The sequence below is a fragment of the Chiloscyllium punctatum genome, chromosome 7 (assembly GCF_047496795.1).
Source record: "Chiloscyllium punctatum isolate Juve2018m chromosome 7, sChiPun1.3, whole genome shotgun sequence".
NCBI lineage: Eukaryota > Metazoa > Chordata > Chondrichthyes > Orectolobiformes > Hemiscylliidae > Chiloscyllium > Chiloscyllium punctatum.
The window spans coordinates 67,126,872-67,140,107 of NC_092745.1; the positions used below are offsets into that span (position 1 = coordinate 67,126,872).

Genomic DNA, 13,236 nt, shown 5'->3' on the forward strand with positions numbered 1-13,236 from the left:
GGAACTATAAATTATTTTTGATGTTTCGCACTGTTCAAAAAGAAACACATTCAGAGAACGTGTTCGTAGCTTCAGTTTCTTCCAAGAAAAAATGCAGTTAATTTAAAAGTTCTACTATATAGTAGGAAATGAGGATTTATACATGCATTCACATGCATGTAATTGTGTTCTTAGATATCACTTTTATTATTGAATACTTGTTAACCTGGAACTATTGCATTGACTCTAAAGTGTGTACAGGAATAAACAATGGCGTGCAGAAATTTGCCTAAAATGTGGCATTAGGTCAGGCGTAAGCCAATGTATTCCAGGTAACACTTTTGTAAATTCTTTTCTTGTTCATGAATTATACGCTTAATGATTTTGAGTTCACAAAACATTTATCCAAGTACTGCATTTCATAATAAAAAACATAAACAGGTCTCATAGAAAATTCTTCTGTATATGACATACAGGTCACCAATGAATCAGAGTTCCAAAGTCAGCTGGAAAAGTTCACAGATTAGAAATTCACAAATTCAGTTCACACAAAATTATGTTTGAGAACCAACTTCAAATTCTTATTTTAGTTCTCTGTGTTGCTTTTGGTTGATTTGATTCATAGAACATAGAACATTACAGTGCAGTACAGGCCCTTCAGCCAATGATGTTGCACCGATGTGCAGAACCAATCTGAAGACCATCTAACCCACACTATTCCAATCTCTTCCATATGCCTATCCAATGCCCCTTTAAATGCCCTTAAAGTTGGTGAGTCTACTACTGTTGTGGGCAGTGCATTCCATGCCCCTACTACCCTCTGAGTAAAAAAAATTCAGTATGTTCTGTCTCTTCATATAAGTCACTGATGTAGCTTGTGCATAGTTGATGCACCAGCCCAGATAGCCAATCAGACTTCTAGCCATGTGTTCTTAGCTTCTAATGACCTTTCAGATGGCATCTTATCAAATGGCTTTTGGAAATCCTTGTACATGACATTTACAGCTTCCCTTTCTCTTGACCTTGCTGGTGACAAAGAACTTTGTCAAAGAACTGTAAAAAAATTAGTTAGAAATGATTTTCATTTCATAAAGCTGTTGTTAATTTGACCTAACAGCATTGTGATTCTCTAGATGTCTTGCTGTATTCTTCTTCTTATTGAATTTCCTATGAAGTGCCAGGATAACTGCCCTACAGTTTCCAGCTTTTGCCTCCCTTCTTTCTTGTATAACAATTTTACATGGGCTATTTCAAATCTGCTGCGTCCCCTCCAGAATCTAAGTACTTGTGGATAATAGTAACTGATGCTTCTATTTCTGAAACTATTTCTTTTGAAACTCCAGGATGCAGGCCATCCTGTCCTGGGGACTTCTCTGCCCATAGGTCCAGTTGTTTTCCCAGAATCTTTCATTATTTGCTGGTTTTTAAAAGCTGACCTATCATCTGACCTACAGTTAATCTTCGCAGATTTGTACAGTGTTTCTTTTGATTTGTGACTATCCTTATTTAACTATAAATGATGAATAATTCTCAAACTACCTAGCTGGTTCACTGGAATAAATCTGAGAATGATTAAATGTCTCCTTAAAAATCTGCCACTGCATCTCTACTAAGCTACCTTTTAGTATTGTTTCCCAGTTCATTCTGCTTTCGTGCCCTTAAACATATACAGTAACCTTTACTGAAGTTTAAAACATTAGTTTTATACCTGCATTTCATTCTTTGGGCCCAAGGTGACTCAGCAGTTAAGACTGTTGCCTCACAGCAATAGAGTCCTGGGTTCAATTCTACCCTTGAAAGACTATCTGTGTGGAGTTTGCATATTCTCTTTATGTTGGCGCTGGTTTCTTCTTGGTGCTCCTGTTTCATCCCACAGTTGAAAGTTGTTCAGGTTCGGTGAATCGGCCATGTTGAATTGTTCAAAGTGTCCAGGATTGTGCAGGCTAGGTGGACTAGCTGTGGGAAAAGCAGGGTTATAGAGGTGGGTTTGCTTAGGATGCTGTTTAGAGGGTTGGTATGAACTCGATGGTCTGAATGGCCTGCTTCCACACTGTAGGGATTCCATGATTATTTCAAACTGACCAAAAATACTATTGTTGTGATTTTTGTCACCTCTGCAATTGATTAATCCTATCTTATTGCTATGCCTACTATGTGCTTCTCCCTGGTTGATTGCTTTAAGAAATAATCCTGACCATACTTGATGAGCTCATTTCCAAGTTACCTTTGCTCTCTCCATCTACAAGTAAGTTGACATTATCTGCAATTGTTGTGCAATCTTTCTTACACCCCTCATTTACTCTTCTGTATATGCTGACGTACAGTGTAACTCCTGTCAAGGGGCTTATAAACTATACCCTGTTATCTTTTCTGGCTGTTATCTCTATCAAACTGATTCTGAATCTTGTTCTTTTGAGTTAAGACATTCTTTCATTAGCATACTAATGAAATGCTTAATTAACAGCGCCACCCCACCAACTTTCGTTAGCTTCCATACTTTTGAATTGTCAAAAAACTTTCAATATTGAGCTTCTAGCCGCCTTCACCTGCACAATCTGCCAGTCTCTAGAATGGCTATTAGCTCATACATATTGATTTCTGTCCACATGAAGAATACATCCATTTCACTGCAAATGCATCAATTCAGAGGCAGAGCCTTCATCTCTGTTTTATTAATGTCCTTGCAATCTCTGGTCTTAACTGCTTTTAGGCTTTTACTCTCTATTCATTCCTGCCAGTTATGAGTTTCATTACCAAAATCACGACCCTACTATGTTAATGAATTGCTTCACTTTGACTTAGCTCATTTTCTCTCACATAATCCCTTCATCCCATTTTAAAGCCTCTTTTGCTAACCGAGCTATGTGACTTGCTAAAACATCGGTCCTAGTATGGGTTCAATATCAATCTGTCTGAAAATTACAGCTCCACATTTCCCCAGCAATGATGCCAGTAACCACTGAAGCAAAACTCATTTTGCCCACATCAATCTTTGCACCAAACTTTCATCTCTCTAATTTTATGTATCCTGTGCCACTTTGCTTGTGGCCTTAGTAATAATTAAATGGTTATTATCTCCACTTTTTAAGTTAGATCTAGCTGTAATAATCCTGAAGCAGAACCTCTTTTCATATCCTTTTTATGATGGTAGTGTTCACATGGGCCATGACAACAGGATATTCTCATTGTAAAATTTACCCTCTAGCCCTGATGAGTTGACTTGAACCTAGACACCAGGCAGGCAGCTAGCTTTCTGAGTGCAACTGTACCATTCCCTGCTTCCTACTCTCATCATATGGATTGCAGGAACTTCAAACCAAATAAAATCAAACAGTTAAAGATGCTGGAAACCTGAAAGAAAAGCAAAGAATACTGGTGAAATATAGCAAATCTGGCAGCATCCGGGGAGAGAGAAACAGAGTTAACATCACAGGTCTGAAATGACTCTTCTGACGTCCGAAGAAGAGTGGTATTGGACTCCAAGTTCTTTCTCCACTGCTGCTGCCAGGCCTGCTGAGTTTCCCCAGAACTTCTCACCTTTAGAATCTTGAACCTGCTGAAGCTCCTCCATTTCTAGTTTTTCAGTCTCTTTATTTGCCTCACTCTCAGTCACACTCCCCCCATCCCTGTCCACTGACAAAATCAGGCGATCCTATCCACAGGTGTGTGAAGTGCTTTCTGATGTTGAAAATCCCCCTTTTTGCTGTGTGGGCAGCTTGGCCTCCTGCTTATTGACTCTGAGTCAGACCTCCTTGAACCACAGACACTGACTTCCATCAGCTTCCATTTAATAGAGTCCTGCCATCTTTATTATGTTTTAGTTCATTTATTTTGTATTTTCATGAACAAACCTTGCTACTTCTGTTAGCCAGGGAGGACATGGTATAGTGACAATGTTGCTGGGCGAGCAATCTAGAAGCCCGGGGTAGTATTCAGGGCAGTTGGGTTTGAATCCCACTATGGCAGATAGTGTCAAATATTTTTTAAAAACCATCTGGTTCACTAATGTCCTTTAGGGATAGAAATCTGGCATCCTTACATGGTCTGACCTACATGTGACTCCAGACCTACAGCAACTCAGCTGACTTGTAACTGCCCTCTAGTCGTTTAGGGATGGGTGATAAATGCTGGCTTAGCCAGTGACACCTACACAGAGTCATAGAGTGATAGGGTCATAGAGATGTACAGCACAGACCAGACCCTTCAGTTCAACACGTCCATGCTGACCAGAAATCCCAATCCAACCTAGTCCCACCTGTCAGCACCCGGCCCATATCTCTCCAAACCCTTCCGATTCATATACCCATCTAAATACCTTTTAAATGTTGCAGTTGTATTAGCCTCCACCATTTCCTCCAGCAGCCCATTCCACACGCGCATCCCTCTCTATGTAAAAACGTTGCCCTTTAGGTCTCTTTTATATCTTTCCCCTCTCATCATAAACCAATGCACTCTAGTTCTAGTCTCCCCCACCCCAAAGAAAAGACCTTGTCTACTTACCTTATCCATGCTCCTCATGATTTTATAAACCTCTAAAAGGTCACCCCTCAGCCTCCAACACTCCAGGAAAGACAGTCCTAGCTTATTCAACCTCTCCCTGTAGCTCAAATCCTCCAACTGTGTCGACATCCTTGTAAATCTTTTCTGAACCTTTTCAAGTTTCACAACATCCTTCCAATAGGAAGGAGACCAGAATTGCACGCAATATTCTACAGTGGCCTAACCAATGTCCTGTACAGCTGCAATATGACTTCACAACTCCTGTACTCAATACTCTGACCAATAAAGGAAAGCATACCAAATGCCTTCTTCACTATCCTATCTACCTGTGACTCCACTTTCATGGAGCTATGAACCTGCAATCCTAGGTCTCTTTGTTCAGCAACACTCTTTCGGACCTTACCATTAAGTGTATAAGTCCTGCTAAGATTTGCTTTCCCAAAATGCAGCACCTCACACTTATCAAAATTAAACCCTATCTGCCACTTCTCAGCCTATTGGTACATCTGATCAAGATCCCGTTGTATTCTGTTCACTACACCTCCAATTTTGGTGTCATCTGCAAACTTATTAACTTTACATCTTATGCTCGCATCCAAAGCATTTATATAAATCTTGAAAAGCAGTGGACCCAGCACCAATCCTTGTGGCCTCCACTGGTCACAGGCCTCCAATCTAAAAAATCCTCCACCACCACCCTCTGTCTTCTACCTTTTGAGCCAGTTCCTGTGAACAAATATAAAAAATAAAACCACCTTTATAGCTTAAAAAAAACTTCACAGTCACAAATAACCTACGTGACTAGTTAATGAAATTTAGAAAATAAATACTCACCAACTAGTCAGTTTTTGTTTCCCTTTGTCGTTACACTGATTTTTTTTGCAGGATATCTTTCCATGTCTCCAAGTCCACCTCCTCTCCATGTTCTGTTTAATCTTTGTCTCAGGGTCCATATCGCTCCATGTTCTTTTTTTATACTGTCTCTGGCCTGCCTGTCTTTGTACTCTTTATAAAGCTATCTGTGATGATTAGTAGGGTGGTGGTGAATGCAGATGATGCCATTACTAGGATATGACATGGGAGAATGCGTTCATTAACCTTGACCATTCTTGTGAGGTCAGTAAAGCTCTTATGACACTATTTTCAAGCACACAAAGCCAGGATATTGACAGAGACAACTACAGCACATGGATCCACTGTAGTCTCAGTACTTGCCTGGAGGGTTGCTTGATCCCTTGAGGAGAGAGAATCTCTCTCCTTCAATTTTTCTCTTGCATCAATGAAACAAGCCCAGCATCCAAGATCCTCGGGGTGCACTTTCTAGTCTGGCGCAGCATGTCTGTACACCCTTCAAGTACTCCACTTTTCTTTCAGCAGTTTTGACCGCTGCTACAGCCAGGATGCACCTCCTTTTGAAGTAGTGCTGGTTAGCTGTAAGTGGCACTAACTTCACATCGATTTGTATTACCTTCGGATGCCTGAAGGCCTGCAGCAGCTAATTCAATACTGGGTGCTTACCACAACCATTTTGAAGAGCAGTCAGCACAGGACAGTTTTGATCAGGTATGGTCCCTGCAATCTATGTCATGTGGCATCCAGTTTAGCCCTCTTTGAATTTACGCAGTCAGCATAGAGTAGGATACTTAGACGTGATGAAGGATTGCTGTTAGTTATTAGTCAGCTTGCCACTTGTCATGAGTGCTTTTTAATGGATTGGCAGGTACTGGTGTAAGTGACAAGGTTAATATTTGTCACATTAATAAATGCATCTAGGTTCCTTTTAATGCTATGTGCTATGTGCAATACAATCACTGAGGTGCAGGAAGAATGTGTGAGTAAAAAATAAATCCTGTGAATCATTTTGTCAAAGATGAAAATCACATCATTGAGTGGTTAAAATGTGGTGTCAGTCATAATAATGCTGTTTCTCTTCTTTTCCCATTGTCTATATTATTTAATTCAGATGTCTATTAATAGCGAAGAATTATATTTGAACACCATGATTGTCCTTTGCTAAATTAATTTTCCTTCCACAGTTAAGCTATTTTCCAAATAAAGTTGCCATTAGATAGATTTAACATTTTCCCTTATTTATCATTCACTTGCTGTTTCCTCTGCCTTTATTAAGACATTACTTCATTTTGGGCTGTCGTTCTGTCGAGGTCTATGTATCTTTTGGTACCTCTGACAAGCAGCTTCTATTTGTGTAGAAAACTGAAGAGCATGTGTAGACCGGCTGAGTCATTTTTTAGAAAATTATAACCCAGCTTAATCCTAATCACATGAAGTATGGTACATATATATTCTCTCTTTCTCTCTCTTGCGAATGCCTTTCTACTGGGTAGTGTTTTATAAGGGCCTGAAAGAGTGAATACTGAGTGATTGCTATAAGCATCCCTCATTGTGATGAGGTCATGAGGACTAGTGGGGAGATTAACTAAGGATCTTGAAGGAGTTAGATCTCAGACTTAAGACCAGGTCTTTCTAATGGTCTCTGTAATAATGCATTGTTAGATCTGCTTAACATGTAAGTAGCTGAAACATACAATAAAGCTCGGCTTTAAAGACACTTCTAGTTAGACCAGAAGATGGCTATTCTTATGTATGCTAGGCCATGGGGGCCCTGTAATAACATATAGCTAGAGTGCAATTGCGCCAGTGCATGCAACAAACACTGTGACAATTTTGACCAAGGATGACAAGATAATGAACAGTGAGAAAAAAATGTAATTTAATCCATTGTCTTTTATTCACACAAGAATATCCCAAAAAGTGTGTCTCTGCAGTCTCAGCTGTCTCCCATAGAATGCAGGATAGCTGTGTTTCAATGCTCTAACTGAGACCCTGTTCCAACTTTCTGCCATTTGCTAGGTTTTAATTTTGTCTCTTTATCTTAGTCTCAGAATGTAATTTTCTTGATTTTCATTTTCCAAACTGTTAGGTATTATAGATGCACCTATGTGTTTGACATCATCTTTGTAAGAACTGTCTTTTCTCTTTTTATGTCTATAAAATCTGTGGTCTGCAAGGAGAAATAACTGTTCCTTTTATAAAAAAAACAGATTTAACAAGAAGGCTGCATTATTTCACAGCAGGGAATTCCATAGAACATGAGAACAACAAGGGGGCCTGGCTAGCTAAAGTAGGATCATATTAACATTGTTAAAAATCACCACAGATCCAAAAGCTTGTACTTCCAAATAAACCTGTTGGACTATAACCTGGTGTTGTGTGATTTTTAACTTTGTCCACCCCAGTCCAACACCAGTACCTCCATATTATATTAACAGTGGAATTGTGAAAGACCACTGAACTAACTTTACAGCTTTTACCACCTCCAGAAGTAATCAATTTTCCCTCTTTGTTTGTCTCTGCGTGTGCAAGGGGAGAGCTTATAAGAGAATTGGAGTTTTAGTTAGCAGTGTTAATTACTTGTGGTTACTTGTAGCTACAATCTAAATACTTCTCAATGATAACTCCTGTTTAATGCAGAAATCTGGTCTGTGCTTTCTATCAACCTTGGTCTGACCGTCAGGTAAATTGCTGGAATGTGCGTACTTTAAAAAAAACCGTAACGTTTGGGTCAACTCCAAGAAGAGCAGGGTATGGTGTGTACCAAAAAATACCATAGAGCTGATTTTAACTGCCAGTGACTACAGCCCCTAACAGCACATTTTAACTCTCACCAGTCTGTGATTCTGTTGGTTGGAGCTAGAATTAACATTGAGCCAGCAAAGTTCAGCAGGACCTTAACCAGAAGAATGAGAAGGCTGCTGGCAATCAGATAAGTCATAGACAAGGGAAAGGTGTCCCAAGTGGGGAATGCATGTTGACCCCATGACAGCAGGCACCCAGACTTCCCTGTGATATCTGGGGGAGCATTGCGCTTCTCCATCCCTTCTGAAGAATAAATGTTTTCTCGCATAAATTTTCACACACATTAGGTGGCCTCACTGGCTTGCTGGCAATTTTAACCAAAGTGGGTGGGGGCAGTGAGCTCCAGTCGAGCTACTTGGGACTCATGTATATTCTTGAAGCTTCACTTTGCATTAGTTATTGAGGCTTATGCCAGAATGCAGAAAAATCTTCACCCACTGCGTAAAATGATTGCATTCCAATTGCACATTAGTAGATAGCTGGCTGTAAAACTCACTGGGTGCTTCTCTGAGCCTCTCTCTGGTAGCTCAGTGGTTAGCACTGCTGCCTTACAGCACCAGGAACCTGAATTCGATTCCAGCCTTGGGTGATTGATTTGTGGAGTTTGTATATTCTCTCCATGTCTGCGTCAGTTTCCTCCCATAGTCCAAAGATGTGAAGGTTAGGTGAATAAAGCATGTGCATTGCAGGGTTACAGGATAGGGTGGGAGATGGATCTGGATCTGGATCTGGATCTGGATCTGGATTTGGATGGGATGCTTTTTTGGAGGGGGCAGTATGGAGTCAATGGGCTGAATGGCCTGCTTCCACACTGTGGGGATCATTTGATTCTGCTCACCTGCATTCCCATGGGACACTTCATGGTCAGCACTGGGCTCCACCATTCGTCCACAGAAGTTAACATCAGCAGAATAGCAGCTGATTACTGCCAATCAGCTGCATTAAGTATGCCAGACTGTCCCCCTGCCTGTCAGAGGACTTCCAAAGCAAGCTCTCTACTCTGTACTTTGTCCCAGTGAACAGTTACCAGGAGGGCAGAGACAAATCTTCAACAACATCCTCCATGTCTCCCTGAAGAAATGCTCCTGCCCAAAAATCACCCAGACTGGAGAACATACAAACAGGAATAGGTCTTTCAGCTCCTTGACTCCATTTCACCATTCAATGAGATTATCGGCTGATCTACATATCTGCCTTTGGCACATATCCCTTAATACCTTTGCTTAACAAAAATGAACCTATTTATGATTTAAAATTAACAACTGATCCAAATTCCACTGCTGTTAATGGAAGAGAGTTCCAAACCTCTACTTCCCATTTGTGTATGAAAGTGCTTCCAAACATCTCTCCTAAACGGTCTGGCCCTAATCCTTAGACTAAGCCCTTTGGTTCTCAAATCCCCAAATAGCGGAAATACATTATCTATCCTGTCTTTCTTACTAATATCTTGAAGACTTTGATCAAGTCATCCATTAACCTTCTAAATTCGAGAGAAAACAGGCTAATGTTGTATTATTTCTGAGAAGAAGAATCAGTGAGACTACCAGCCATTTTGAGCATCTCTGACAGGCAGATGAGGGCAATCTTAAACAACAGGCGGATTGTATGAAAGCCCAGCATTGCTCATCTGCAAATTCCACTTGTCTCACTTTGGCAGGGTGCGCAGACCTAACAGTGGGGGCTGTTTAGTCACCTCAAGGCTCCACACCTCCAGAATGGAAGGAACACATCCTTTGTCTCAGGGTCCTGCCTGAGAAGAAATGGCATAGACCACTTCTTGTTACTCATGTACATTCCTCTTCCTCTGAAGGCTTTGTTAATGATTAATCCTTCACCAGTTAATGCTAGTAAGCCACAAAAACTGCCATTGGATTGGTGGCAGAAAATTACCCAAAGAAGATCCAAATACAACCAGTTGCAAGTTGTGGATATGTCTTCCAATTGGAGGTGGCCCTTATGTGGCTATCAGTTGACCATTCAAAGGGTTTAGTGGGCCCAGAGATGGACAGTCTGCCTGACACCACTCCATCTCCTGTAAAATCTCAGACAGTTATGGGGTGGATGGTTAGCCAGTGGATTTTACATGTCCACTACCCTGATTTCAGCCCTGTCACTGGAGGAGCATGAGAAATAGGCCATTCAGCCTCTCTGATCTATGCTAGTACATACATGCCACTCTCTGAAGCAATAAGTTCAAAAGGAAAGTTGAAAGCAAAACATGGAGTAATTCTATTTCAAGGGCTGTCTTGGTCCTCGCCCACCAGTTGGAGAGAGTTTGAATTGACTTGAATTGAATTGAATTTATTGTCACGTGCACTGAGGCACAGTGAAAAGCTTTGTCTTGTGAGCAATACAGGCATATCACAGAGTTAAGGAGCATAGATAGTAAATAATAGGTAAACAGCAGCAAAAACAGAAGTACAGGTGAATGCTAAGAGTTTGAGTCCATTCAGTATTCTAACAACAGTAAGGGTAGAAACTGTTTCAAAACCAGCTGGTGTGTGTGTTCAGGCTTCTGTACCTCCTCCCAGATGTAGAGGTTGTAGAAAAACATTGCCAGGGTGGGATAGATCTTTGAGAATGCTGGCAGGCTTTCTTTGATAGCAAGCCTGGTAGATGGTTTCTTTAGATGGGAGGTTGGCCTTTGTGATTGTCTGGGCCGAGTTCACCACTCTCTGTAACCGTCTCCGATCTTGAATGGTACAGTTGCCATACCAGGTAGTGATACATCCAGACAGAATGCTCTCGATGGTACACCTATAAAAGTTGGCAAGGGTATTCGCCATCATGCCAAACTTCCTGAAGAGTCCAAGAAAGCTTGTTGTTGATGACCACTCCCAGGAACTTGACATTCTCCACTCGTTTCACCTCTGTGCTGTTAATGTGTAGGGGGGGCATAAGTAACATTCCACCGAAAGTCAATAATGAGTTCCTTGGTTTTGCTGGCATTGAGAGCTAGATTGTTCTCAGTGCATCATTTTTCTAGGTCTTCCACCTCCTGTCTGTAGTCTGCTTTGTCACCATCTGAGATTTGACCAACTTTGGTGGTGTCATCAGCGAACTTGTAAATGGCATTAGTCTGGTATTTGGCGACGCAGTCATGGGTATACAGTGAATACATTAGGAGACTGAATACGGACCCTGAGGGCTCCAGTGTTGAGTGTTAGTGAGGATGAAATATTGTTCCCAATCTTCATTGATTGTGGCCTGTGGATCAGGAAACAGGATCCAATTGTAGAGAGTAGGGCTTAGTCCGAGATCACTAAATTTAGTAATCAGTCTCATGGGGATAACCGTGTTGAAGGCTGAACTGTAGGCAATGAGTAGGATTCTTATGTAGCTGTTCTTGGTGTCAAGATGATCTAAGGAGGAGTGAAGGGCAAGTGTATAGCATCTGACATGGATCTGTTGGTCCAATAGACAAATTGATGTGGGTCAAGAGTAATGGGGAGGCTGGAGTTGATTAATGCCATGACCAGCCTTTCAAAGCACTTCATGACCACCAAAGTTAGGGCCACTGGGTGGTAGTCATTGAGACATGTTGCATGAGCCTTCCTAGGCAGAGGGATGATGTTGGCCCTCTTGAAACAGGCAGCACAATGGCCTGCTGCAGGGAGAGGTTGAAGATGTCCAAGAAGACCTCTGCCAGTGGATCTGTGCTTCTCTGAGTGCACGGCCTGGTACTCCGTCTGGTCCCATCGCTTTCCTTGAATTCACACAAAGGAAAACTGATCTGACCTCTGATGCAGTGACTATTGGGATATGTTCGTAAGGACTTGTTGGAATAGGTGTTACCTCTCCACCAAACCTCTGCTCAAAGTGAGCATAGAAGGCGTTGAAATGATCTGGGAGGGATATGTCATCAGCTGCTACCTTGCACTGTCTCTTTTAGAACCTGTGATGTCATTCAATCCTTGCCATAGTCGCCGGGTGTCTGTCTGGGTCTCTGGTTTGGATCGGTATTGGTCCTTGGCTCTCTTAATGGCTCTGCGAAGGCCATACTTGGATTCCTTATATTTGAGTAGGTCTCCTGATCTGAAGGCCTCACACCAGGTTTTTAGCAGGTCCTGCATGTCCTGATTCATCCAGGGTTTCCTGTTGGGAATACCTGGATTGACTTCCTCAGTATGCAGTCCTCCACACACTTGCTGATAAAGTCTGTGACAGTGGTGGTGTACTCGTCCAAGGTAGCTGCAGACTGTTTGAACATGGCCCAATCGGCCTCGTTCTCTAGACTTCCCTAATAATTCTTTGTCGCTAAGATCAACTTCCGTACATGTCCAGATGATTTTCTGGCCTTGAATGTCACTCGTGTGACCTGGGCACAATATTCAAGGTATGATCATGATTCCTATGAATTACGTCTGCACAGTTTGACTGTGCAGTTCAATATTCTGCTTAGTTTAATGGTCGCATGCTCTCCGTCACACCAATGGAGAGTAGTCAATTTGGGCTGAGGATCAAATCAGAAGCCTTCTTAGTCTATGCATCTCAGGTAATCATTGAAATAATTAACTGAGCCATCAGTTTGCACATTTTCCCTGTGTCTGCGTGGGGTTCCTCTGGGTGCTCTAGTTTCCTCCCACAGTCCAAAGCTGTGCAGGTTAGGTGGATTGGCCATGCTAAATTGCCCAGAGTGTCCAGGGATGTGCAGGCTAGTTGCATTAATCATGGGAAATGCAGGGTTACAGGGATGGGGTGGGTCTGGATGGGCTGCTCTTCAGAGGATCAGACTGGATTTGATGGGCCAAATAGCCTGCTTCCACACTGTAAGGATTCAATGATGAGAGAGCTCATTTGTTTGACTTTTCTCATGTGAGTAAAAGAAAGACTCATTTTTAAAATCTTTTATCTTTATTTTTATTTAATATATTCACTTTTACTGTTTTTCTAATGAGTAGTTTTAAGAAAATTTCTATATTTTCACATATTTATTACTTTCCATATTATAAACATGCAATTACATTAAAAATCATGCAGATGCAAATATCCAATTTATCATTTTGTTGGATCAATCCAAGTGAATAATTTAACAGTCAGAAGTATAGATTGGATGATGAAAAGTAATTGTTGAATCAGGATGGTCATGTATAATGTAAG

The 13,236-nt window shown here is 41.3% G+C and overlaps 1 protein-coding gene across 2 annotated transcripts in view; it reads left to right on the plus strand.

The window, feature by feature from the left end:
• LOC140479765 (potassium channel subfamily T member 2) overlaps positions 1-13,236 on the plus strand; it is a 723,557-nt gene that overhangs the window by 498,146 nt on the left and 212,175 nt on the right. The window lies entirely within an intron of this gene.